Raw genomic sequence first — 26,962 nt, 5'->3', positions numbered from 1 at the left:
CTGATAAATACTAATAAAAAGATCTAAATAAAAATACCATAAATATATCCCCACCAATAATTCAATCAAATACTTGGAAATTATAATAACCAACAATCTAGATACTACAATCGAAACAAATTATAAAGAGATCTTTAATATTAAAAATATAATACAACGATGGAATAAATTCTACTTTTCAATGGAAGAAAGGCTCTATATAAGTAAAATGATCATATTTCCAAAAATTCTTTGTCATACAAGCTTGTTCTTTGCCACCAGCAAAATCATACCTTAAACAATTAAATGATTTTATAATAAGAAACCTATGGTATCCTAAAAAGCCAAGGATAGCTATGAAATATCATCTAGATGAATGGGATATGGGCGGCATAAGTTTACCAGACATAGAAGTATATTTACATTAATCTGTTATTAAAACAATATCATTATGGCGAAATACAAGATATACATCAAAATGGAAGCTAGTTCATGAGAAAATCTGGCTAAAATCGCGATTTGTATTAAATAAATATACTGATTTCATATCAAATTATTTTCTATGGCTGATGAAGGAATATATGATGATACATAAACATAAATATATAAGTTCCAAATACATTACTTGTACATTAAAAAATTTCAAAAATCATATTAATAACAATCCTGATATTAAAGCATGGTCATTTCTACTATATCCAGTAGCGTACACACAAGTTAATACAATAACATTTGATATAGAAGTAGTCAAAATGCTTAAAGAAAAGGGATTAATATATAGGCATCAACTGGTAAACTCTGGAAAACTTCTGTCAGTAGACCAAATTCAAAGGAAGTTAAATATGGAAAATAGTTCATGGCTACATTTACAAGAATTAAGACAATATATATTAAACAAACAAGAAACAATGCAACCATCAATAACACAGAATGTTCCTAATTTCATAGACCATATAATATTATTAATGAGTCAACCCATTAATGGAAAGGGATACTTATCTTCTATTTATAAAACAAATAAAAAAATAAAAACCTATAATAATGACAAAATATGGAACTATTATAGATTACTTAATGTGCAAGTACCAAATGATAGCGATAAAAAAATTAATTCTTCTCTCTCCAAAGCAGACATCACATTCATTAAATTGGAAACTCTTTGCATGGTAATTCAGACATAGATCTTATGTAACCCCTCATAAAATGGAACTTATGTTTAAAAAACATATTGGCTGTTGGAGATGTGATTTAACAGTAAAAGCAGACTGGCAACATATGTTCTATGGATGCCATTTGATTAAACCATACTGGGATAAAATTAATTATTTTCTGCAAATGGTATTCATTGACAAATTCCAGATTTCTAAATCTCTTATTTTGTTTAACGTACCTGTACCTGACTGTGTGCCAAGAACAAAATATGTAATCTTGTGGACTCTCCTAGCCACTGCAAGAAAGAACATTACATCAAACTGGAAATTGAAAGCTTCTCCAACTTTTAAGCAATACAGGAATATGGTGTCAGCAGTATCTTAATTGGAAATGAACACTATTAAAGGGAGAACTGAAAGAACTACATCATTATATACAGCATGGTAAAAAGTAACTGAAATGCTGTAGAGTAATGACTGTAGCAAATTATAATTGGGAAACAATTGTATAGAAAGTCGATTATATGTCAGTAATAGACACCCTTGTAAATACTTTATTTTGGTTTTAATTTTGATATCTGTTTACTGCTTTTAGCTAACCTGTTTAAATAATTTGTAAATACTTCACTGTCATAAATAACCTGTATACATGTTTTCTTTTTGAAAATGAATAAAAATATTTTCAAACAAAGAAGAGATGTTAATCAAAGGCCCACTTTACTTGAGTTGGTGGTAGCTTAGGTGGATGTAAAAGATATCAGGGCAACTATCAGAAAGATTAGGGGAAGCCCCCAGATGCCCTGGTCAAATTAGCACCTCAAGTCTCCCCAGAAAGATGCTACTAGCCTAGTGGGACTAACCCGGTGAGCACAGCATAAATAAACAGAATAAATAAAATTGTAAGTATGCAAAACTGTTCACAGAAACCCTGTACAAGCATGTTAATAGCTGTGTAGAGGCAGCTGTACTCACTAGGAAGAAGTACAGAACTAACTCAGAAAACAAGCCACCCTGGTGGAATCGCAAAATCAATCGGATGTATAAAAGGAGGAAGAAAATTGTGACAAAAATTAGGAGGTGCAGCACCCAGCAGGATAAAAGCACTCTCATCAAACTAAACAAACAACTCAGAGCTCATTGCAAATGGAGCCACCTGTACTGAGCCAGAAGATATAGCAAACCTCTTGGCTGATAAATTCAGCTCCAACTTTACTCCTGTCTCCCCCTCAACTTTTCCTCAGGAAATATCAACAAATGTAACTCTCCCTACTGTCACTAGGGAACATGTCCTTAATGCTCTCTCTAAGACCAAAAAAACTGTATCAGTAGGACCAGACAATATCCCAGGATGCCTTATAAATAGCATGAAACATGACCTATCAGGGCCTCTGGAATTACTATTTAACTGTACCCTCCAAACAGGCTTCATGCCTCATGAATGGAGAAAGGCAACAGTCATCCCTCTGCACAAAGGTGGGCCATCTACAGACCCTGGAAACTACAGACCCATACGTCTCACTAGTCTTGTATGTAAAGCCATGGAACGAATTATCATGGAGATGATCAATGAGATATAGTAAACCTCCAGACACTGGACCCAACCCAGTTTGGTTTTGTCAAGGGCAGATCATGCCTACTCAGCTTAGTGGGCTTCTTTGAGAAGGTCACCAAAGCAATGGATGAGGGTAAAATCGTTCAAACTGTTTACCTTGACCTGGCCAAGGCATTTGACACAATACCCCACTCAGGCACTGTTGACAAACTCAGATGGTTAGGTACAAACCCGTATATCACCCGGTGGATAGCCAACTAGCTTGCAGACAGGACCCAGGAAGTTAGAATTTTGGTTCCACCTCTGCAAAGAGGCCAGTCACAAGTGGAGTCCCTCAGGGATCCGTCCTTGGACTGCTCCTTTTTGGCATTTACTTCTCAGAAGTCAGGGCTAATGTCACTGGTCTCTGGCTGACTAAATTTGCAGATGATTGCAAATTAGGAGCCATCATTGAATCTCATACTGACACAAATGTTCTCCGGGAGGGGCTGACACAGACAAACAACTGGTGTCAGAGCCATGGACTAAAACTAAATGCCAAGAAATGCATAATAGTATCCTTTCGGAAGTCATCCATCCCTGGTAACTATCATATTGACAACACACCCATTAGAGGTGACCCAGTAGTCAGGGACTTAGGGACACACATTGATAGTAATCTAGCCTTTGATCATCACTTGTCTACAATGGTGAGGAAATCATTCTGTGTTGTGCAACTTGTAAACAAAGGTATGGCATCTAAATCCAAAGAAGTCATTGTCTCACTGTATTTGGCATTCATCACATCTATCATTGATTACGATTCCCCCTTTGGTTTGTGCCTAACCAGGCATATCCAACAACTGGAACGTCCACAGAGGTGCCTCACTAAAAGAATACAGGGCGTAAGTAATATGTCTTATGCTGACTGCCTCAAGACCCAATCCCTGTATTCTGTTTCCTACAGGCTTTTGAGGTGAGATCTATGCCTGGCATACAGAGCATTGTCAGACCCCACTCTGATGGACCTCCTGCATATCCACAAAACAAACAGTACCAGATCTACCTGTTCCAAACACTTAAACCTTGCCTGTGATATAAATAGGACCTGCTGGAGAGATAGGTATGTATCCCAGAGACTACCCTGTCTATGGAACAGTCTCTCCATCCATGTGATCAGTGTTCCTCTCTAACCCAAGTCAAGTGCAACTTGGACAATTGGATGAGAAACCAGAAATTCATCACTGGCTTGGCACCTATGCCTCGAACGCAAACAGGTAACCTGTAAAAGGTTTATCTCCCAGGCCCATGCTTGCAATTATCAAGGGTGTCATAACTTGTCAGAGATCCGGGATGCATGGCTAGTGTTAAAAAGGCCCTTGTGGTCGTTAGCCTAGTAAACACCTATGAACCTATGAGATGTCTGTATGTATGTCAGATATTGCCATTGTACACATTGTCATTATAGTGCAGGGATATAATGGCTCTGATACCATCTTTGGTACAGACCACCTATAGTAGTTCAAAGAATTGTAACCTTTCTGTTGATCTGTGTCCCACTTCCTACCATGTGGTATCTGAATTGCAATCTGCATGTGGTCACTGCCTTAATTGCAGTGTGCATGCAGTCTGTGTTAATAAGGACTGCAACAAGGAGGGTTGTGTTATAAAAGCAATTCATGGTGGTGGCACTCTACCTGTTTAGTCTAACAGAGGGTTTTCCAGTGGGAGTGGGTTTGCATCAGGGTTCAGCTCTGAGTCCACTGCTGTTTGTACTGGTGAAGGACTACATTAGCAAACAGGTCGGAGGGGATAGATCAGTAAAGTTAATGCATGCAAATGCTACTGCTTTACATGTAAACTCTGAGAAAGAGCTTCAGCAAAGGACAGGAGAATTAAATGCAAAACTGTAGGAAAATAGGATGAAGGTGAGTAAAGATACGATAGTTGTAATGGCAGCAAATGGGGAAATCAGAAGAGGCTGAGAACTGAGATAGAAAGGAAGGTAGTAAAACAGGATAACAGTTTCAAGTATTTGGGAGGAGTGGTTGAGGAGAAGGGAAGTTTGAATGAGGAGGTCAAAGCTATAATCAGAGGAGCTGCTGCCAAATGGCACAGTGTTTCAGGGGTAGTGTATAAGAGAAGAATGCCAAAAAAGCAGAAATATGCAAAATAGTACCAGTTTATGATACAGAAACCTGGGCAGTGAAGACATAGGAGCTGAGAAAGCTAGAGGTGATGGAGATGAAGTGTTGGAGATGGGTGGTAGGATGTGACTGTGGGATAGGTGAAGAAATGAGAACATCAGAGCAGTAGCCAAATTAGCTCCAATTGCAGACAGTGTCATTGAGAACAGATTATGATGGTTTGGGCACATTGCAGAAAAGCAGAAGACAATGTGGAGAAGAAAGTTTGGGACAAACAGGAAGATAGCAAGAGGAAACTAGGGCATCCAGCAAAGAGTTGGATGGATTGCATGAGTGAAGACCTACGACAGTCAGGCATGAGTGTTAAAGAAGGTAGGGGAGTAACACTGAATTGAGAAAGATGGCAACAGCTGACATGATACCCCAACCCGATATAGAAAGTAGGAAAGGGGGGATTGTTAATAATGATGATGGTGGTGGTAGTTGTGGTTATGCGCACTTTTGCTCCAGGAAACTGTACACGGTGCTTGACATTCTGAGATGCCACACAGAGGTACTCCAGGGTCCTTGAAATTGAGGACTAGGAGAACCCCCGATATAATCTGTGTTTATTATTGGAAAGTCTTTGCAGTTAGGCAGCACATATCTTTGTATCCAGAGGCTTAGAAAAGCTATGCATTCCTTGCAGTGGCATATGTAGTTGGTATGTCAAAGATGCTTTAGAGTAATTGTGGACATTCAAGTACTGATCTGCATTCTTCTGGTCTTTTAAACCTGTATTTGGCTCAAACAAATTATTCCTGCTGTGATACTTAATGCCTCTGTTCTTCACACTGATGTTTTCCCACATGCCGTTTTATGTCATACTTGCACATTAACTTAGGGCAGTCCTGTTCCTGAGGTTTTTATGTAAGAGTGTGGGGATGCAGCACCCCTCCCCCACATCAGGGACATGTGGAGGACTTATTTACCTGAAAATTATAAGTTTGGTGTTAACTTTTAATAGAGTTATTTACTTCAAAACTGATAATTTGGCTCTTAGTGTAAGCTTCAGTTTTTGTTGACTTTTAAGTTAAGATTTACTAAGTTATCCTGAATTTGGCTATCTGAATTAAGTGCCTTAAGTGAAGAGTCTGAGTGATGTGACAGAAATGTAGTGGCAGTAAACATGTGCTTCCCGTTAGTTCTTTTGGAAGATCAAGCCAAAGGGAAGGGGTCAGCATCCAGCTGTATATTCTGTATTTTCCCATGGGCATTGTATATTTATGTGCTTGTTTCTTTGCATTCATGCTAGATTCTTAGTTACTTAGTTGAAATGTGTTTCTGTATACAGTTAGCATGCAGATGTTCATCGTGTTTCACTGTTGCAGTCATTACACTTGGGTTATCCTGCTGGCAGGCTGCCTGCAGTCGGCCTGAATTCCAAAGTCCTGGTCCGGCGTCAGTTGTTGTCACCTCTTCCCTGACGTCAGTGCGCCAGGGGTATAAAAGATGCAGCCAACGCCATTTTCTTCAGTCTTTCTTGCCGCACGGTGCCCGAAGCAAAAGCAGTTCGCAAGTGCCGGTCGGCCGACTCCTGAGATTTTCAAAATCGAATTTCAGATCCAAAGTCTTCAATAAAGCTAAGTACCCCGTTGGGGAAACTTTTTTCTTGCTCCAGACCGATGTCAGAAAAAGTTAACAATTGTATTTCTTGTGGGAAGCAAATACCTCATAAGGACTTCCACTCTTACTGTATTCCTTGCCTAGGCCCTGACCATGACGTTGCTAGTTGTCGGTTTTGTGCTAGATTTAACCAACGCACTATTAAGCGCCGGTACGGTTTTGCTTTTCATTATTTTGGCAGAAGGTTTAACTACATAATGCCGTTGGAAGAACCGACAACCGGAATTCATAAAAAACACAAGGATAAAGACAAGGACAAGCATCCGAGGTCCAAAACCGACGACGAAGCCTCTTCTAGGCCAGTCGCCGGTTCACCGGTGCTCAGTGAGGTGCTTTCGCAGCCCCTAACTCCCACTACCTCAGAGCCACAGGCCGCCTCCGACTCCCACATGGAGACAACAAGGCCCCTGGATACGCAAGGTATTGGCCCTTCGGAAATTAATCCTCAGATGGGTCTGGAGCCACTGAGCAGGCATCGGCTTCTGAAGGTGTCTTCAGACCTACTCAACTTTATATAAAGTCTACTTCAGTATCCAAGACAAAGTCTAAAACAGTATTAAAGACAAGGAAACCAGTACAGCATTCTCCAGAACAGGCTTCTATGCCTAAGAAACAGATCCTCAAAATGGCCGAAGACCTAATTACTTTGATCAGGGGTTCCCATCCCCCCCCCTGATAAGAGGCCTAGGCAAGACACTGAATATGATTCCTCTGATCAGGTTTCCATTTCCTCTGATTCCTCTTCTGATCAGGGATATTCTGTTCCTCCCTATGAGGATTCTGATGCTGAAGATTCTATTCCTTCAGCTTCTCCTCCTGAGGACTATTCTTTTGGGGAAACCCTGCATACCATGAGGGAGCATTTCCATTGGGAGAGCCAGGATTATTCCAATTCTAAGAAAAGACTTAGAGACTTTCTTTTACTTCCTCAGCACAGACCTCTTGGAATTCCCCCTGTTCTAGACATAGTAGATGATGTTTCTTCAGAGTCCGGCCTGTCTCCAGACTCTTTACCTCCTGCCCCTGTTAAGCCGGACAGATACTTCAGGGTCCCAGACTCCCATAAATTTCTTTACAAAAACCCTGCTGCTGACCCAGAAACTATCTCACAGGGTCCCAAAGGGGTCAAGGCTGCTTCTGCCAAAAACCCTGTCCCCTCAGACAGAGATTCTAGGGCTTTGGACAGATGGGGGAAAAAAGTTTACACTTCTGCTACCTTGGCTGTAAGGGTTTTAAATTGTCAATTTCGTATGCTCAAATATCAGCAATACTTAATGTCTTTGTTAAAACAAAAAATGTTGACAAATTCTGAATGTTCTGAGAACAAAGATTTGCAGGATTTATTGCATGCAGCTGAACAAGTGGGAAAACATACTTTGCAATGTGGCTATGATTTACTGGAGGCCTCCTGCAGGGTCGCTGTTACAGGTTCTGTTATTAGAAGGCATGCTTGGTTAAAGGAACAGAATCTGCCTGATCATGTTAAAGCAAAATTATTGGATGCTCCTTTACAGCATGATACTTTGTTTGGTGTTAAGGCAGAGGAGGTGTTAAAGAAAAAGGAGGATAAGGCAAAATCTATGCAGACAGTAAAGGATTTCTTACAGGTACAGCCACCCAGATTTAGCAGGAACTGGCCCTCTAAGAATTGGTCCTTTCCAGTGTCAGACAGACCACAAAGAGGTGGCTTCAGATGCCCTAGAGGCAGGTAACAGCCCCAGGGCTCATACAGGCCCAAACAATGGGGTGCTTCTACCTCCAAAAGTGGAGAAGACAAATCACAGCCTTATAGAAAACAGTCCCAATGACTTCCCTCTGCCTATGCCAAGCGCTTATTTTTTGGCAGCACCCTTGGGGGAAAGCTAGCACTTTTTTCACAAAACTGGCACAAGATCACCCAGGACAAATGGGTTTTAAATATAGTCACTCAGGGTTACAGGTTCCACTTTCACACCCTTCCAAAGGCAAAAGGCATGCCAGACCTGCCACGCAATCAATGGCAAGAGGCACAAAAACAAGTTTCATCTCTCATGGACATGGGGGCTATTCAGCCAGTGCCACACCAAGAGCAGGGACAAGGATTTTACTCAAGACTTTTTTAGTGCCAAGAAAGGACAAAGCTTGGAGACCAATTCTGGACCTGTCTATTCTAAATACTTTTCTGGATGTCCCAAAATTCAAAATGTTGACTCTACAGCAGCTTCTGCCCATTCTGGACAAGAAGGCTTGGCTTGTAACTTTGGACCTCAAAGAGGCATACCTGCATGTCCCAATCAGACAATCTTGCAGAAGATACCTCAGATTCATAGCTGGCTCACTGCACTACCAATTCTCTGCACTGCCCTTTGGCTTATGTACTGCGCCCAGGGTCTTCACAAAATGCCTGGTACCAGTAATTGCATTTTGCAGACAAAGAGGAATTCAAATATATCCCTACTTGGACGACTGCCTTATTCAAGCAAAGGACAAAGATATTCTACTACAGCATCTGGCATTTGTAAAAAGATTGCTAATTTGCCTAGGGTACACAGCAAACAAAAGGAAATCAAAACTAGTACCCTCTCAAGAGATAATATTCCTGGGTGCAAGCTTAAATACAACTGCCCAGATGGCTTATCTCACGCCATACAAACAAAGGCATCTGACTTCTTACTTCAAAGACATGGCAACAAAGACCCAGCTATCTGCAAGAAAAATTATGCAGGCTCTGGGCTACATGGCATCCTGCATTCTACTAATTCCATATGCAAGACTGCATATGAGGAAACTACAATGGTATCTAAAAAGTGTTTGGACTCAACATTGCCACAGCCTGGAAACAGTAATTACTCTCATTCCCTGCCTGCAACAGGAATTTCAATGGTGGGCACAGGCCTGTCACCACAACAAGGGACAGCCATTCACCTTACCCACTGCCAGGCAAACACTAACAACAGATGCATCAGATTATGCCTGGGGGGCGCACATGGCAGGAAAATGTATTCAGGGCACATGGCCCACAAACCAAATGCATCTTCATATCAATCAAAAAGAGATGCTAGCTGTACAAAATTCCTTGACAGCCTTCAAGGACCTACTTCATCCAGGACAACTACTGATAAAGACTGACAATACTGCAGTCATGTGGTACATAAACAAGCAAGGGGGCACACATTCCTACTCCCTCTGCAGGCAAGCCATGATTTTGTGGAACACAGCATTGACTTATCAAGTACATCTGCAAGCCCAATTCCTGCCAGGAAAGACAAATACTTTGGCAGACGAACTAAGCAGAAACCTCATGGATCCTCATGAGTGGAAACTGGACCCACAAATCTTCAACATGATAACAGGGAAATGGGGATGCCCAGACATAGATCTATTCGCTTCCCCTCACAACAGTCAGCTACAGAGATTCTGCACTCGGACGTATCACAAGGAAGCATGGAAAGTGGACGCCCTTTCATTCAGCTGGAAAACCCTTACAGTATATGCCTTCCCTCCTCTGCCTCTCCTCTCCAAGGTACTCCTAAAGGTCAGACAAGAGAAGCCAAAAATTATACTGATTGCCCCAGACTGGCCACGCCAGCACTGGCATCCAATCCTAAAGAGTTTGTCTCAAGGCCCAGCCTGGACATTGCCTCTAATACCTCATTTGCTGACCCAACAGAACAATCATATCCTGCACAGCCAACTCAGAACCCTAAATCCGGTTGCATGGCGGATAATGTAATCATTCAGAACACACCTCTCTCTAAAGCAGTTATGGATGTTATTTTGGAGGCCAGGAGGCCCAGCACCAGAAAATCTTATGCAGACAAATGGAAGAGATTCTGTGCTTGGAACCAAGCGCATGGAATTGACTCACTTGAACCAAATATTCCTCAGATTTTGCAATACCTAACTGAGATGCTGGACAAAGGCCTATCCTTCTCATCAATTAAGATCCATGCCTCTGCCATTTCAGCTCATTACAATACGGACCCACCTATTTTTTCTCATCCACTGCTAAGACAGTTTCTCAGAAGGGCAAAAAACATAAGACATCCAAGGAGAGCTCCAATACCTACATGGGACCTCAATTTTGTCTTGGAAAAACTCACACTGCCTCATTTTGAGCCTGCCAATACAGCAGAGATAAAATACTTGTCATGGAAAACCGCTCTTCTCCTAGCAATAACTTCAGCAAGAAGAGTCTCAGAGTTACAGGCACTAATGGATGTGGAACCTTTTATTATTTTCCATCAGGACAGGGTTTCTCTAAGGACAAACCCGACATTTATGCTTAAGGTAGTGTCCATCGTGGCTCTTAACCAAACCATACATTTGCCTACCTTTTATCCAAACCCATAGAATAAGGGGGAGAGACTTCTGCATACTTTGGACATACACAGACAGCTACGCTTTTACTTGGACAAGACTAAAGCCTTCAGAAAGACTGAGCAACTCTTAGTGACATATGCTGCAGGTTCCCAAGGAAAAGCCATTTCAAAGCAGACTATTTCAAAATGGATAGGCCACTGCATTCGTTTCTGCAATTCACAACATGGCAAATCAGTGCCCAATGCCATTAGGCCACATTCTACCAGAGCAGCAGCCACTTCAGCAGCCTTCCTCAGAGGACTACCAACCAAGGATATTTTGGAGGCTGCAACATGGACTTCAGTGCACACTTTTACAAAGCACTACCATTTACCTCTCTACTCTAAATCCAGAGCAGGCTTTGCCACTGCAGTTCTGCAGGGTCTCATAGCCACTCCAAACTCTATTTAGGCCCAGCCGCCCAACCTCAGCTTTGGGATTCAACCCAAGTGTAATGACTGCAACAGTGAAACACAGTGAACATAGTACAGTTGTGTACCTACCATAAATGTAGATGTTCGAGTGTATTCACTGTTGCAGTCCAGGTTACCCTCCCACCATCCCCCTTTTTCTTTGCTGGGACTTATCTGTACCTATCTATTCTATACAACCTATGTGGTGTATTTGCTTGTAGATGAAGGTTATGTGCATGCTTTTTTATGGTCATAATTTTTACAGCCTACCCTTTTGGGGGCACCTGACATCTGGGGCAAGAAAAACTGAAGAAAATGGAGTCGGCTGCATCTTTTATACTCCTGGCGCACTGACATCAGGGAAGAGGCGACAGCAACCGACGCCGGACCAGGACTTTGAAATTCAGGTCGACTGCGGGTAGCCTGCCAGCAGGATAACCCAAGTGTAATGACTGCAACAGTGAATACACTCGAACATCTACATTTATGGTAGGTGCACAACTGTACTGTTTTGCCCTTATTACTTGTGGGAGTGTTAATGGTAGTGTATGCACATGGATTTATATGTTTATGTCCTTATGGGAGTGTTAACAGTAGTTTGATTGTCTTTTGTCATTTATGTTTAGTCTGTTGCTTTTCATTGCACTTAGGTTAGGTATACCAGCTTTTGTTTGCAGTTTGGTTAGGATTTTTGCATGGCCAATCTTGTATTTGTTTTAAGGTGTGCTCAGCCTGGCTCCATCAAAATAAAATTTCTTCAGTATAATTGCTGGAGACTATAATGGAATTCTGAAAATATTCCACTGGAAAGCCTTGTATTGCATCATGGCAAAACAGACAAATACTGGCAGAAAATACATGTCTGTGTCTACTTTCCTGCCTTGTGCCTTACATTTTAATTTATTCTTTTAGAAGCTTTTCAACCAAGTCACAGTATGCTTCCTTAAAGTTAAAGGATAATTAGTAGGGCATATAAAATATTACATGATAAGTATAGAAATCAATCAGAAGAGGTCAGAAAAGACTGGGAAGATAGATTAGATATGCAGTTCACAAAAAACAATAGGTGGGCATATGTATGGTTCCCAGATGTGCAACAAAGTCTAGAACATGTAGGATTTTTGCTTAGAAGTGTTTGCATAGATACTTTTATACCAAAAGTGGACTCCAAATAATTTTTCCTTATGTAGATGGCAAATGTTGGAAGGTATGATGGGGAAGAAAAGAGGTAACTGGGAACATATATTTTGGGGACTGGGGCTGTAATGAGTTGGTAGACTTTAAAAATTCCCTAGTAAGTACTCTGTCAGGAATACTGGACAAGCAAATGCATGTAACTGAGGAAGTTATATTTGGTGTGTGTGTGTGTGTGTGTGTGTGTGTGTGTGTGTGTGTGTGTGTGTGTGTGTGTGTGTGTGTGTGTGTGTGTGTGTGTGTGTGTGCGTGTGTATGCACGCTGGGATACAAGACTTGAATTACCTAGACATGATAAGGCCTTGTTACATTTAATTCTGGTGGCTGACAAAAAAAAGCAGTTGCTAGAAAGTGGAGATCAAAATCTAAACCTACAATACTTGAAGTAGTGAATATTGTAACAGAGATAAAAGAATAGAAAGTGGGATCTTTAGACAAGGGTAGGAGTAAATTACCTAGAAATAAATGGAAATTGAGGAAACAATAGATGCAGAAACATGTTTTAGGTTCACAGGTAGGTACTAGGCTATCTGCCCGAAGGCATTTATAAGCCTAGCTTATGTGTTGGCTTTCGCCACCCCCTTAGATTAGCTCCCTGTGCCTCTGTCCAGCAGAGCGTTTGAAGTGATCCCTGGGGTAAACTTTCTGTTTCCCATCCACTTGTCAAGGTTTCTCTTGCAGGGTTAGCAAGGAGCTCTGCCTAATGTAGATTGGAATCTTGTTCCAGAATATGGGAAGTCTCTGGGACAGGAATCTATCCCTCCAGCACTTCCTATTTATTGTTGTGGTGAGGTTTAGATCCCTGGAATGTGTGGCTCGAGGGGATATGGTTTTCTTTAGGTGGAGCATGTCCATCAATTCTGGATTGGACATGGCTTTGTATGTCAGGCAGAGATCACCTCTGAGTAGGCGGTATGCAACCTAGTACAGCTGGAGTTACTTCAGTCGAGCTGCATAGAGAATCTGCTTGAGGCCAGTGATCCTCTTGGTGAGGTACTTCTGTGGTCTTTCCAGTTGTTGCAGGTGTCTTGTAAGGTACATCCCAAATGGGGCATTGTACTCTATGAGTCTACACTTCAGTTTTTCCCTTGAAACTTGATACACTTCAACCCAGCACTAGAAATAAGGCAATATAAGACCGGCACTTACTAAAACTAGCACTAGCTTACAGCTGGCACTTCAGCCCTATACTCAGGAAGTATAAGGCTCTTTACTCATCCAGTCAGCAATACAGTCCAAATCATCTATTCAGGCATGTTCAAGGGACAGCTTCAGGTGTACTCTCCAGTCCAGCTGGTGAATCTGGGCATCCTGAGGCAATGTTACAATTGCCTCATGTACACAGACAACCCCCTCCTCCTCCCAACCAACACAAACATATGTGAGAGATGCAGCTACACAGCCAAGCTGGAGGCTAAGCTCTCTCAACCCACGACTGGATCATCCAGTCACAAGGAGAAGGGCAACACTAGCACCACATTACATAGACCAGCCATAGCTGCACCAGCAAACAACTCTCAGAAACATGCAAAAACATACTCAGAGGCTCTAAATAAGAACCTGCCTAAACAACAGAGACCTCCTAAGCATACACCCAAGCAACCCCCACCCCACAACAGAAACCAGGTAGCGCATACGTCACAACCTCAGTGTGCCAAGCAAAAATAGCCCCTAAGGCTAAATAACACACCTAACACACTAGTAATCGGTGATTCTATCATCAGGCACACAGACGTCCCACTCACTAGACTGAACAAGGAGAAGGATACCGTAAGCTGCCTGTCTGGTGCCAGAATCAGCCACATAACACATGTGTGTGACTCTGTCATTGTACATGTTGGCGTAAATGACCTGAGAGGTACCTCCCTGGACTACATGAAAAGAGACATTGAGGAGCTCTCTGACCATGTAGCCCAGGCTGGTATGACTCTGACTAGCATCCTGCCCTCACCCAAAATGATGCCAGCATACGAAGAAAAAATGATCAGTTTCAACAATTGGTTAAACTACTGGTGTCATTCAAAGGGGATCCAGTACTTGTCAGCCTGGGACGACATGCTTGACAAGGCACGTTGCTTCGCCAGAGACGGCTTGCACCTGTCACCCCAGGGCTTTCGAATACTTGCCAAGACTCTTGCCGCCCTAATACTGCCTTTGTTAGGCAAGGCTCAAAAGACAAACCCGCCTCCATAAACAACAATAATAAACAAAAACTGAGGGTAATGCTGCTCAGTGCCAGAAGTCTAAACCTCAAAATGCACGCACTCGAGGCTCTCCTTAGTATGGAAGAAATTGACGTATGTGCAGTGACAGAAACCTGGTTCAAGGCTCCAGAGAGCACCCCAGCACTACCAGGCTATAAACTGCTACCATACCTTTAGGTCCCAAAACCAGGACCGGAACACAAAAGGAGGGGGTGTGTCCATATTCATCAAGAACACCCACACCTCCAGGCTAGTAGGACAGCACGCGGAATCTGAGACCATCCAAGTGCAATTGACAGCGGGTAAATTGACTGTTCAATTTATAGCTTGCTACAGATCTCCCACCTTGTCTCAGGACCCTCATGCAGCATTCCTGAGAACATTAGAAAGTATGAAGATTCTATCCAACACCATGCTACTGGGTGACTTCAACTATCCAAACATTGACTGGGAAAACTACTCAAGCTCAAACGCCCTAGCCCAACGCTTCCTTGAGTTTATCAACTCAAACGCCCTGGAACAGCTGGTCACCACTCCCGCAAGAGGTGACAACATACTGGACCTGGTCATCACCAACATGGGGAACCTATGTTTCACACCTGAAGTAAACTCGTCTTTGGTAAGATCAGATCGCAAACTAATCACACTGGACATCCGCATCCCGACCCCTCCCCCCAGTCAAGGAAATCAAGGTAAAAACTTCTCTAAAGCCAACTTCACACTCCCCAAGACGAGGTGGGAAGTTTCAAAGCTCCCAATCAAATGGAAAATGATGACCCATTGGCAGAATCCTTTACAAGTGCATTCTATGAACACCTTCAAGAATGCATGGACCGAGCCATCCCAAGTAAACCAAGACCAACTCCTCAAAAAAGAGGAAGCCAGTCTGGTGGACCCCGGCCATAAATAAACTTTACAACAGAAGGAGGAAACTCCTGCAAGATAAAACAAAATCCCAAAATAAGAAGGCATCTCTGATTAACATCAATAAAAAACTGTGCTCCCTCATTAAATCATCCAAGGCCAACTTCGAAAGAAAAATAGCCAATGACTCTAAGGATAACCACAAGGCCTTCTTTAACTATGTCAAGAGTCTAGGGGCAAACTCTCAGTTATGCTCCGAGCTAGTGCATAATGGCCATAAGTACACTGAACCAGCCGACATTGCCAACATCCTGGCTGACAAGTTCAGTGCAAACTTCACCCCCCCCTCTCCACCAAAGGGGCTAGCACCCATCCCAGTAGAATGTGGTGCTCCAGATATCTCAGACACACCAGTAAAAACAGCCCTTGCAAAGGCCAAAAACACAGTATTAATGGGACCAAATGGTATCCCAGGTTGTGTCTTACACAAGCTTCAAAATGAAGTAAACACCCATCTCAAAACACTATTCAAACTCAGCCTCTCTACAGGCTATGTACCCAAAGAATGACGTACAGCAACAGTTGTACCACTCCACAAAGGTGGTGCCACAACTGACCCTGGGAACTATCGCCCTATAAGCTTGACTAGCTTGGTCTGCAAAGCCATGTAATGCATTGTCATGGAGCTCATTAACAGGGACATTGGGAACCTCCAGACACAGGACCCCACCCAGTTCGGCTTTGTTAAAGGCAGATCTTGCCTCCTGAACTTGGTCGACTTCTTTGAAACAGTCACCAAGGCCATAGATAAAGGGAAGGTGGTCCACACAGCATATCTGGACCTCACTAAGGCGTTCAACACCATCCCACACTCGGGAATCATAGACAAACTCACCAGCTTAAATATTAACCCCCATGTCACGAGATGGGTTGCCAATTGGCTCTCAGACAGAACCCACACGGTAAGAGTGGCAGGCGCCATGTCTGACTCTAAACCAAAAGCGGAGTCCCACAGGGGTCAGTCCTGGGACCCCTCCTGTTCGGTATATATTTCTCCGAAGTACAGGCAAATGCGGAGGGACTGTGGCTAACCAAGTTTGCAGATGACTGTAAATTGGGTGCAATAATTGACTCTCCGGCTGACACAGACATCCTGCAAAAGGGTCTCTCAGAGACAAACACCTGGTGTCAAAGTCACGGCCTCAAGCTAAATGCCAAAAAATGCATAGTAATCCCATTTGGGAAAAGCAAAGTACCTACAAACTACCACATAGATGGGAATCCACTAAGTACAGAAGAAGTAATTAGGGACCTGGGTACCCAAGTAGATAGCATGCTCTCCTTTGAGAACCATATAGCCAAAACGGTCAGGAAATCCTTCTATGTGGCACACCTGATCACAAAGGGTTTCTCATCCAGATCCAAGGAGGTGATTGTGCCCCTTTACTCCTCACTCATTAGGCCCATAATAGAGTACAATGCCCCATTTGGGATGTACCTCACTAGACACCTGCAACAACTAGAAAGACCACAGAAGTATCTCACTAAGAGGATTAAGGGCCTTAAACAATTACCCTATGAAGCACGACTAAAAAAGCTCCAGCTCTTCTCAGTCGCTTACCGTCTGCTCAGAGGTGACCTATGCCTGACCTATAGGGCCATGTCAAACCCTGAACTAATGGACATGCTTCACCTCAAAAAAGCGAGATCCCTCAGAACCACTCGTTCTAGCGACTTGAATTTATGCACAACAATAAACAGGACATACTGGAGGGATAGATTCCTGTCCCAGTGACTCCCCTCACTATGGAATAGCATCCCAATCCATATTCAACAGAGCGCCTCTCTGACCCTCTTCAAGAGAAATCTTGATGAGTGGATGGGTAATCGTAAGTTCTACCCTGGGATCACTTCAGGAGCCCTGTTAGACAGAGGCCCAGGTTACTAATCTAATGGGGAGGCGAAAGCCATCACTCTGTGGCTAGGCTTATAAATGCCCCTGGGCAGATAGCCTAGTACTTACCTATGAACCTATGATGGGTCTGAAGAGTGATGCGTAGAGGGGCCCAATGACCTCTTTCAATCTGGAAGCAAACCTCGAAGGAGCTGATGTGAGAATGAAGGGATGTTTTTGTATTGCAAGTACATAACCTAGCACAGATAAAGATGCACTATCATAGTGGGACCATACCACTAAGAAAATACGGATGTCTACAAATAAACATTTATGTAGAGTACAGTTTTGTCATACTGACTGTCTTTTTCCCAAGGATTTATTATTATGTGAGTATGTCATACATATTTATTCTAGGACTTGTTCCATTATCTCTTGCAGATCTGACTCACTTTCACAGACCTTTTTGATGCATAATGTAACAAAGCATTCTATAGCTATGTCAAGAATCTCAATGGCAACACCAAGACCTGCTCTAAGTTACAGCACAATGGCATGAAAATTACAGAACCAACTGATATTGCCAACGTCCTGGCAGGTTCAGTGCTAACTTTACCCCCCTCTCACCCCCTAAAGGGCCCATAACTATACAGGAAGAATGCAGAGTCCCTGTAATCACAACTATGCAGGTAAAAGCTGCACTCTCTAAAGCCAAAAACACAGCATCCATGGGACCGGACAAAATCCCAGGCTGCGTTTTACACGAACTTCAGAACGAACTGGCTCCCCACCTAAGCACCATGTTAAATCATAGTCTCACATCAGGCTTTGTGCCCACTGAATGGAGCACAGCAACAGTTATCCCACTCCATAATGGGGGAACCACCACTGATCCCGGGAACTATTGCCTTATTAACCTGACGAGCCTGGTCTGTAAGGCCATGGAACGTATCATCATGGAACTCATAAACAAAGACATTGATAACCTCCAAACTCTGGACCCCACCCAGTTCGGGTTTGTGAAAGGCAGATCATGCCTCCTGAACCAGATTGACTTCTTTGAGGCAGTCACCAAAGCTGTAGATGAGGGTAAGGTGGTTCACACAGCCTATCTTGACCTCGCCAAGGCTTTTGACACCATCCCCCATTCTGGAATTATAGCTAAACTCACTAAACTAGGTATAAATCCCTACTTCACAAGATGGGTTGCCAATTGGCTCACTGACAGAACCCACACTGTAAAAGTTGCAGACTCCAAATCTGACTTCAAACCAGTGACAAGTGGTGTACCACAGAGTTCAGTCCTGGGACCTCGCCTGTTTGGTATCTACTTCTCTGAAGTACAGGCTAACATAGAAGATCTTTGGCTAGCAAAGTTCACAGATGACTACAAACTAGGAGCCATAGTTGAGTCCCCAAATAATGTGGACATCCTACAGAAGGGCCTCACTAAGACAGATGCCTGGTGTCAGAGCCATGGCCTGAAGCTCAATGCCAAAAAGTGCATTGTCATCCCCTTTGGTAAAAACTCTGTACCCATGAACTACCACATAGGCGGCAGTCTACTTAACGCCGAATGTGTGATAAGAAACCTGGGGACCCAGGTGGACAGTAGTCTCTCCTTTGATAATCACATCGCCACAGTGGTCAGGAAATCCTTCTACATGGCACACACCATCACAAAAGGGTTCTCATCTAGGAAAAAAGAGGTCATTGTTCCCCTCTACTCAACACGCATTAGACCCATTATAGAGTACAACGCCCCTTTTGAAATGTGCCTCACAAGACATCTGCAGCAGCTGGAAAGGCCACATGAGTACCTCACAAAGAGGATTACTAGCCTCAAACAGATTCCCTACACTGACCATCTCAAAAGACTCCAGCTTTACTCTGTAGCATATTGCCTACTCTGAGGTGATCTCTGCCTAACATATAAAGCTATGTCAAACCCAGAGCTGTTGGACATGCTACACCTAAAGAAATCCCAATCCCTCCGAGCTACACGCTCTAGGGACCTAAACCTTGTCACCACAATCAACAGGACATGATGGAGGGATAGATTCCTGTACCAAAGACTTCCCATACTCTGGAACAAGCTACCCATCTATGTCAAGCAAAGTTCCTCATTAGCTCTCTTCAAGAAAAATCTTGATAAGTGGATGGGAAATAGGAAATACACCCCGGGGATCAATTCTCTGGCTCTGCTCGACAGGGGCACAGGAGAATACCTTTCTTGCATGGCGTAAGCCAGGGAACCTTATTGGCTATGCTTAGTTACACCTTGTATCGATAGCCTAATACCTACCTATGAACCTGTGAAATATGAATAGGGCACATTTTATTTCCCATTTTACATGCTATTTCTGTTGTAAAACATGTACAAGTTTTAGCTTCATTTGCATCTGTGCATTATGTCCATTTCTGACAGTCTGTTTGAGATGCAGGATCTCTAGAAATTCAGGTGATCATTATTGTGATGTCGTACCTTTCATATGTATAAGCAATGCTTGAATTCTGACATTGGCAAAATGATAAGCTTGTTATGCACCTCTCTGACTTCAGGTTATGATTGTGTCTTATACTACAACATTTGTGGTAACTGCTTTGAATTGCCACACAAAAAAAATGTGCAAAAGTGTCATAGACTGAAGTGTCTTAACAGTTTTTTAAAGCTGTTGATCTAAAGCAAACTCACATCTGGCTGATGTCTCTGTAATAGAGCCAAGTGTATTACAGGTTTCTCGGCTGTGAAGCTCTTTATGCTTCTATGATTTTTCTCTCTCTAATTTGTAGTACATAGTGAATCTAAAGCTCCATTTATTGCAAAGAATTATGAATGGGTCATTGTGTCACTGTTCAGAACTGTTTACTAATATGTTCTTGTGTTTTCAAAATGGAGTCAAGAAATTCATCTGCCAAGCTAACATTTTGAATCCATAACAAATTTTGATGATGCAGAACCTGGAATATGATCCAGACAACCTGAATTTGATTAGTGGCTCATGTGCTTGATGGATCTGGCAGTAAAAGATGGGCATCCTCACTGGGGAGGCAGAAAGAATACAGTCATAATCCCTTGAGAGCAGGAGGATGTTTTGGTGACAGGTTTTTGGCTCACTAAGCCACTTCCTGCTTGTAGGTTGCATTTAATGAATGCACAGGACTGAGCACTCATTGGGGGACGGAATTGCATATCCCTGCAGTGAGATGGATAGCTTGCTCTGTATACCTGCCCTGCCAAGTGGGATAGAGATCAGCTATACTAAAGCTGTGATCATTGGGATGCCAGATAGGGTACAATAAACTCTCATGGCTGCTTTATGACAGTCCCTCTGGATGGGTCACCCCCATACTGTACTGAGGTAATTCCATAGTATAGGAGGAAAGAATGGGCATAGTCAAATTTGGTGAGGCTTGATGGTTAGGATACATGGGGTAGGGGGTAAACATACATTGAGATAATAATTTCTTGAATCCATTTCTGAAACACATTAATAAATTATGATTAGTGATCCTGTCATTATCCTCTGTAATCTCTCCTTATTCCATTTTATAATGCATCTGTTTATACCATTGGGTATAATATTTGCTCATCCTTTGAAATCCCATTTACAATACTAATGCAAAGAAAAGAGTCTGTCTTGATTAAACAGAAAATGCAAAGTTGCCAAAAAAAAAAAAAAAGACAGAATATCAAAATGGTCATTTTCACCTCCTCTACAGCAAACAGCAGGCATGTACTTATGTAGTATTTCAGTCATTACTCTGTAATTCTCACAAAAATGAAACATTAAGAAAAAACATTTTTGGAGGAGTTGTGCCCCCATCATTTTGTTCTTTCACTGGGTTTGTGTGATCTTTAATTGGAATATAAGGTTGGTGCCTGAGGGAATATATGGGTCTTGCCCCACACAATCTTATGTTAAACAGCTACATCTGAAGAAGTTTACTTCATTTGATCTTCAGCCTGTGGGAATATGGATCCGTATCGGATCCGAGCTGGCAAAGATTACTAGCATCAGCTCCAAGCTCCAGACTCCTCCCCTTACCCATAATACACCTCCCCTGCCTTCCATCCCCAGATCACGTTTGCCATGATTTTTATAGCATCATGTCTCTAAAGCTTCAGCTAGCAGGGTGATTCTAACTGTAAGTTTTGTAAAAAAAATTCTGTTGTTTTTTTTAGCTGTTTCAGATTAGTATAGGTACCCTTTCTCCCCTCCCATCGCTTTGGCGTTGTGTGTAGGTCTGTAGTTTTAGTTAGTTTAGAGTAGTTCATCTGTGGTGCCCCCCCCCCTCCTTAGTCAGTCTAGTGTGGTGAGTGGGTGTGTGTTACTAGTTTACAAAATAAAAAGTTTTTGGCTGTTTTCTGCCTTTTTGTTAAGGTTTTATTTAGAGCATGGCTGAAAAGCTTATATTTAAGCGATGCACGGAGTGTGGCCATAAGCTCTCCCCAGCAGATGGCCACACTCTGTGTGGTTTGTGCTTAGCTGTGGCCCACCTAAGTGTGGATTGCTCCATTTGTGTGGGGTGCAATCCCCGAGCCTTGAAGGATAGAAAGGCCAAGTTGGCCCTCAAAGGTCTTCTGCCTGCTACTGAACCTCCTTCCTTGTCCGCTGTGACTGCCTCTCCCGCTTCTCTGCCTCTGGCCTCCCCTCTCTCCCAGGTTGGGACTCAAACTCCTGCATCTAAGTCTGTGGTAGCGGAGCAGAGGAGAGGTAGAGAGGGGGGGGGAGAGAGTCGAGGACAAAGGAAAAGAGGAAGAGGTCCCTTAACAAGTCTGCTCAGATCCGTGACTCCCCTTTGCTCTGGTCTCCTAGGTTCTCCCCGGAGCCGGAGGAGGCAGGTCCAGTCTCCCGGGCCTCGGCTCCCCGACCAGCCAGGTCAGAGTCCATGGCCTCATCACGGTCGACCCATTCTCTATCGGACATGGATCTGGATAAGATGGTCAGGCACTTTATCTGTACACAGATCCAGATGGGGGTCTTGCCAGCCCCCCCCTTCCCTCAGGAGGGGGGAGCTCACTTTCCTTTTTTCAGCCCATTACTCCTTCACCGATCCGACCTTCGGCTTCAGAGTTCTCGGATCCGAGGTTGGCCTTGGGCAGGGGGTCGGTGCCGACGGTCCTTGTGTCCTCGGTGCCAGCAGCTGCCTAGCGCATCTCGGATCAGACCAGTTCGGATCTGAGCTGCTCTCGGAGCCAAAGCCTGGGTGTCAGATCCAAGGGAGTGGAACCTTTTCCATCGGCTCTGAAGTTGTCGGGTCAGGTTCCCTCCCTCAGAGCTCCATCCACTTCAGGTCCATCTCCGATTCTTGGATCGGACCATGGGGAGACCCGCCTCCTTATTAGCTTCCCAGAAGGTCCACTCTTCTTCAGCATTCGATGTGGTAGAATGGGACTCTCCATCAGATCGAGGCCCCTGACCACCCCCACGGACTCCGCCCAGACTCCGGTTCTGTCTACAGTCCCCATTGTCTTACCAGAGAAACAGCTCATGCCTGAAGAGCCCCAGATGGTTCCCCCAGAGGAACATATGGCTTGCGAGCGCTCCCCGGAGAGCCCCATGGGAGATGTGCCTCGCAAGCATATGTGTAAGAGGAGCGCACTTGGACACCCCCAAGTCCCTAACCGAGGACAAGGATTTAGATTGGGGGAGGGCTCCCCAAGATCACCTCCCAGCAATGTCTCCTTTGGAGACATCATGGAGATTCTGTGCCAGCGGGGAGGTTGGTCTGCCCCCAAGCCCTCCTCTGATGAGTCTGTGTTTTTGGAGGCTTTCGGCACAGGCCCGTCTACATCTTGGGTGTTCCCTCCCGCAGATCCTTTAGTGGATTTGATCACCTCGCGGGCGTGGAAGGAACCAGATACCGTGGAGCCAATCCCCAAGTGCCCCAATAAGGTTTTAAGTCCCCCTATTGACAGGCCTTCCCGGAACAAGGGCTCCCTAGTGGACGCCATGGTGGTAGTAGCAGCCACGTAGAGGGAACTATCTCAGGAAAGTTCCTCAATCCACCCTCCTGACAGAGAGTCACAGATGATGGACTGCCTAGGGAAGCGGGTGTATGCTTCAGCTACCTTTTCAATCTGGGCACTAAACTACTTGACCCATGTCACAAGACTCCAACGCGACCTAGTGTAGGAGCTAGAGGTGTCTCCACCCACGTCTATGTCACAGGAGTACAAGGCTTCATTCTCCGTGAAAATGGCCACTTTGAGAGCAGTATCTAATACATCCATGTGACTCCACTCCCATGCTATGGAAGGAGTGGCTAGGCTGGCTGGGTCTATTGTGTCCATGAGGCATAACGCCTGGCTCAGTTTGTGCCAATTTACCGAACCCTTTAAGGTGTCCTTTGCCAGTGCCCCTTATGACGGCTCAATTCTTTTCAGTAAGACTGTCAAGGAGACACTAGTCCAGAGTGAGAAGGATGGGAAGACTCTGTCTGCAGTCGGGATCCACTTCTCCAACCCTCAAAGGTCCTTTTCCCGGAACCAGAGAGAGCAAAAGAAGATGTGGTTCCAGAAGTCGCAGTATTCCTGGGACACTCGGGGTTCTTCTTCCCCTAGAGGCAAAGAGGGACAGAATGGATTCCGGCCCAGAGGCCAAGGGGGTCCGTGAAACTTCGGGTCTCAAGAACCATTCTCGGATAGACCCGGGCAGCAACCCTGAGGGGTTTCCCAGCTGCTCTACTCTGGAGGCAGTTGGGGGACAATTGTCCTTGCACCCAAGCGGTATGGGAGTGCATAATAACGGACCGCTGGGTGCTTCAAGTAATATCTAGAGGATATTCTATCCCCTTCGTGGGTTCCCCCATATCTCCCAAACACCTCCTGGATGTTCCACCCATGCAAAGCGAGGCAGCAGCACAGGAAATTTCCAAGCTCATAGGAAAATGAGCCATCAAAACCGTCCCCCCAGATCAGTCCAGATCGGGCTTCTACTCCAGGTTCTTTTTGGTGCCAAAAAAAATTGGGGGACTTGAGGCCCATTCTGGACCTCTCTACCCTGAACCTGTCAGTTGCCAAAGAAAAGTTCCAGATGGTCACACTACAGTCCATCATGCTGTACCTGCAGAAAACAACTGGATGTGCTCGTTAGATCTCCAAGATGCTTACTATCACATAAAAATGCACAGAAGCTCCAGGAGGTTCCTCCACTTCCAGCTAGGGGCCAATCATTGTCAATTTCGAGCCCTACCCTTTGGTCTCACCACAGCCCCCAGGGTGTTTACCAAAGTGATGGCGGTGGTAGCTGCTTACCTGAGGCTTCAGGGGATTTAGGTCTATCTGTACCTGGACGATTGGCCCCTCACTGCTCCCACCAGGCATCTACTTTCCCCAACCAGGGACTACTTTCTAACACTTACCCTGAGTTTGGGTATCACAATCAACACATCCAAATCTCTACTAGAGCATGTACAGGTGATAGACTACATTGGTGCCAGGATAGACACACTCCAGGGCAAAGTGTTCCTGACCTCTGAGAGAGTTCATAACCTCAGGATGCATGTCTCCCTAATTTACCGTTCTCACCTCCCGACAGCGGAATCAGTGTTGAGGGCCCTAGGCTCGATGGCGGTGACCATAACTCTTCTTCCATGTGCTCGGCTACACATGCGGATTCTTCAGTGGACTCTAATGGTTCAATGATCCCTGTTGGATTTACCACTATCCTATCCACCTAAGTCGTGTGTCGGTCGTCCCTCATATGGTGGATGAGCTCTCCAGACATTTTAGAGGGAAGACCCTTTGTTCCAGCCCCAGCCCAAACCACAGTGACCACGGATGCCTCCCAACTCGGGTGGGGGGGCATTGTTCGGGCAGGACAGTCCAATGCCTGTGGTCTCCCATAGAGAACAGCTTGCATATCAATGTCCTAGAGATGAAGGCGGTCCTTCTAGTGTTGCAGGCCCTTCTTGCCTTTCTTCCACGGAAGACTATTGCTATTCAGTCAGACAACATGTTGGTTGTTTGGTATATCAACAAACAGGGAGGGACCAGATCTTATCCCATTTGTCACGAGGCCATGAGAGTGTGGGAATGGGCGATCTCCAGCGGTCGCTTTCTCATCCCAATGCACATTCCGGGACGGCCCAACATTATAGTGGACAGGCTAAGTTGGACCATTCTGATGCCTTACGAGTGGTCTCTGAATCTATCAGTAGCAGTACAGATCTTCAACTAGTGGGATCAACCTTGCTGCGATCTCTTCGCATCTCCTTCCAACGCGAAATGCAGCAGGTTTTTTGCTCTGAAACCCCACCGGGGGAGTCCCCCAGAGATGCTCTAGATCATGCTTGGCCTCCCGGTCTTCTGTATGCTTACCTGACGGTTCCTCTCATCCCAAGGTTTCTGCAGAAAGCCTGTTAACTGGGGATCAAGGTGATCCTCATTGTCCCATTCTGGCCTCGCCAGGTTTGGTTTCCCTTCCTTTGGTCTCATCTTCTTATTCCACCTTGGATCCTAGATCCCATACCCATTGGGCGTGCCTCATACAAGTCTGGACAGCCTGAAGCTCACGGCTTGGCTGCTCCAGTTCCAGTGATTGCTAGGACTCCCGGACTTTCCTCCTCAGTTAAGTCTATTTTGGTGGCTGCTCATAAGTCTTCAACCAGAGAGGTTCATTGGAGCAAGTGGAAACGTTTTTCTTTCTAGGCCTCTCAGAGGAGTTTAGATCCTGTCACTGCACCTATTTCTGCCTTTCTTGATTTTCTAGCTGATGTTTTCCAGCATGGTGCTAGTTCTTCTACGGTCAAAGTTCAGTTGGCTGTCATTTCTCATTTTCATGTAGGCGAGAATTCTCCATCCTTGGCATCTTCTAGACTGTGTAAAGCCTTTATTAAAGGCACTTTTTTATTAGGGCCCCCCCCCAGTCAAAGATCCTGTCCCCCCATGGGACCTTACTATGGTTCTCCAAGCTCTGGTCACCCCGCCTTTTGAGCCTGCCGCTACTGCAGATCTAAAATTTCTATCGTGGTAAACAGCTTTTCTGGTCGCTATTACCTCTGCTAGAAGGGTTTCGGAATTACAGGCCTTGTCCATAAAATTCCTGTACATGATTTTTCATAAAGATAGAGTTTCCCTTCGAACCAATCCATATTTTCTTCCTAAGGTGGCATCACCAGTCAATATCAATCAGACTATAAATTTGCCTGTGTTCTTTCCCAGTTTTACCAACAGGGTGGAATACAAAGTACGCATGTTGGATGTTCACAGACAGTTAAGATTCTATTTACACAGGACAAAAAATTTTCGTAAATCTGATAAATTGTTTGTTTCATTTTATAGACCCTTTTTGGGCAAACTTATTTCCAAGGTCACTATAGCTAGATGGATTTCCTCATGCATTCTGCAAGTCTATAAGGACAAAGGCTTGTCTCCTCCAGGTCAGGTTAAAGCTCATTCCACTAGGTCCATGGCTACATCTGTAGCTTTCTGTTCTAGGGTGTCTTTGGATGACATTTGCTCTGCAGCTACCTGGTCCTCATCTCATATGTTTATTTCCCATTGCAAATTGGATTTGACATCTAGAAGGAGAGCATCCTTTGGCTCTGCGGTGCTCTGGAATATCCTTCCAT

The 26,962-nt window shown here is 44.2% G+C and overlaps 1 protein-coding gene across 1 annotated transcript in view; it reads left to right on the top strand.

Annotated features, from left to right (window-relative positions):
- Positions 1–26,962, top strand: part of CCDC112 (coiled-coil domain containing 112) — a 1,199,833-nt gene that overhangs the window by 40,236 nt on the left and 1,132,635 nt on the right. The window lies entirely within an intron of this gene.

This window comes from Protopterus annectens, chromosome 17.part0 (assembly GCF_019279795.1).
Source record: "Protopterus annectens isolate FY-2018-M chromosome 17.part0, PAN1.0, whole genome shotgun sequence".
NCBI classification, from domain to species: Eukaryota; Metazoa; Chordata; order Ceratodontiformes; family Protopteridae; genus Protopterus; species Protopterus annectens.
The sequence above is the reverse complement of the archived record's forward strand: the minus strand, read 5'-3'. Positions and strand labels throughout refer to the sequence as shown.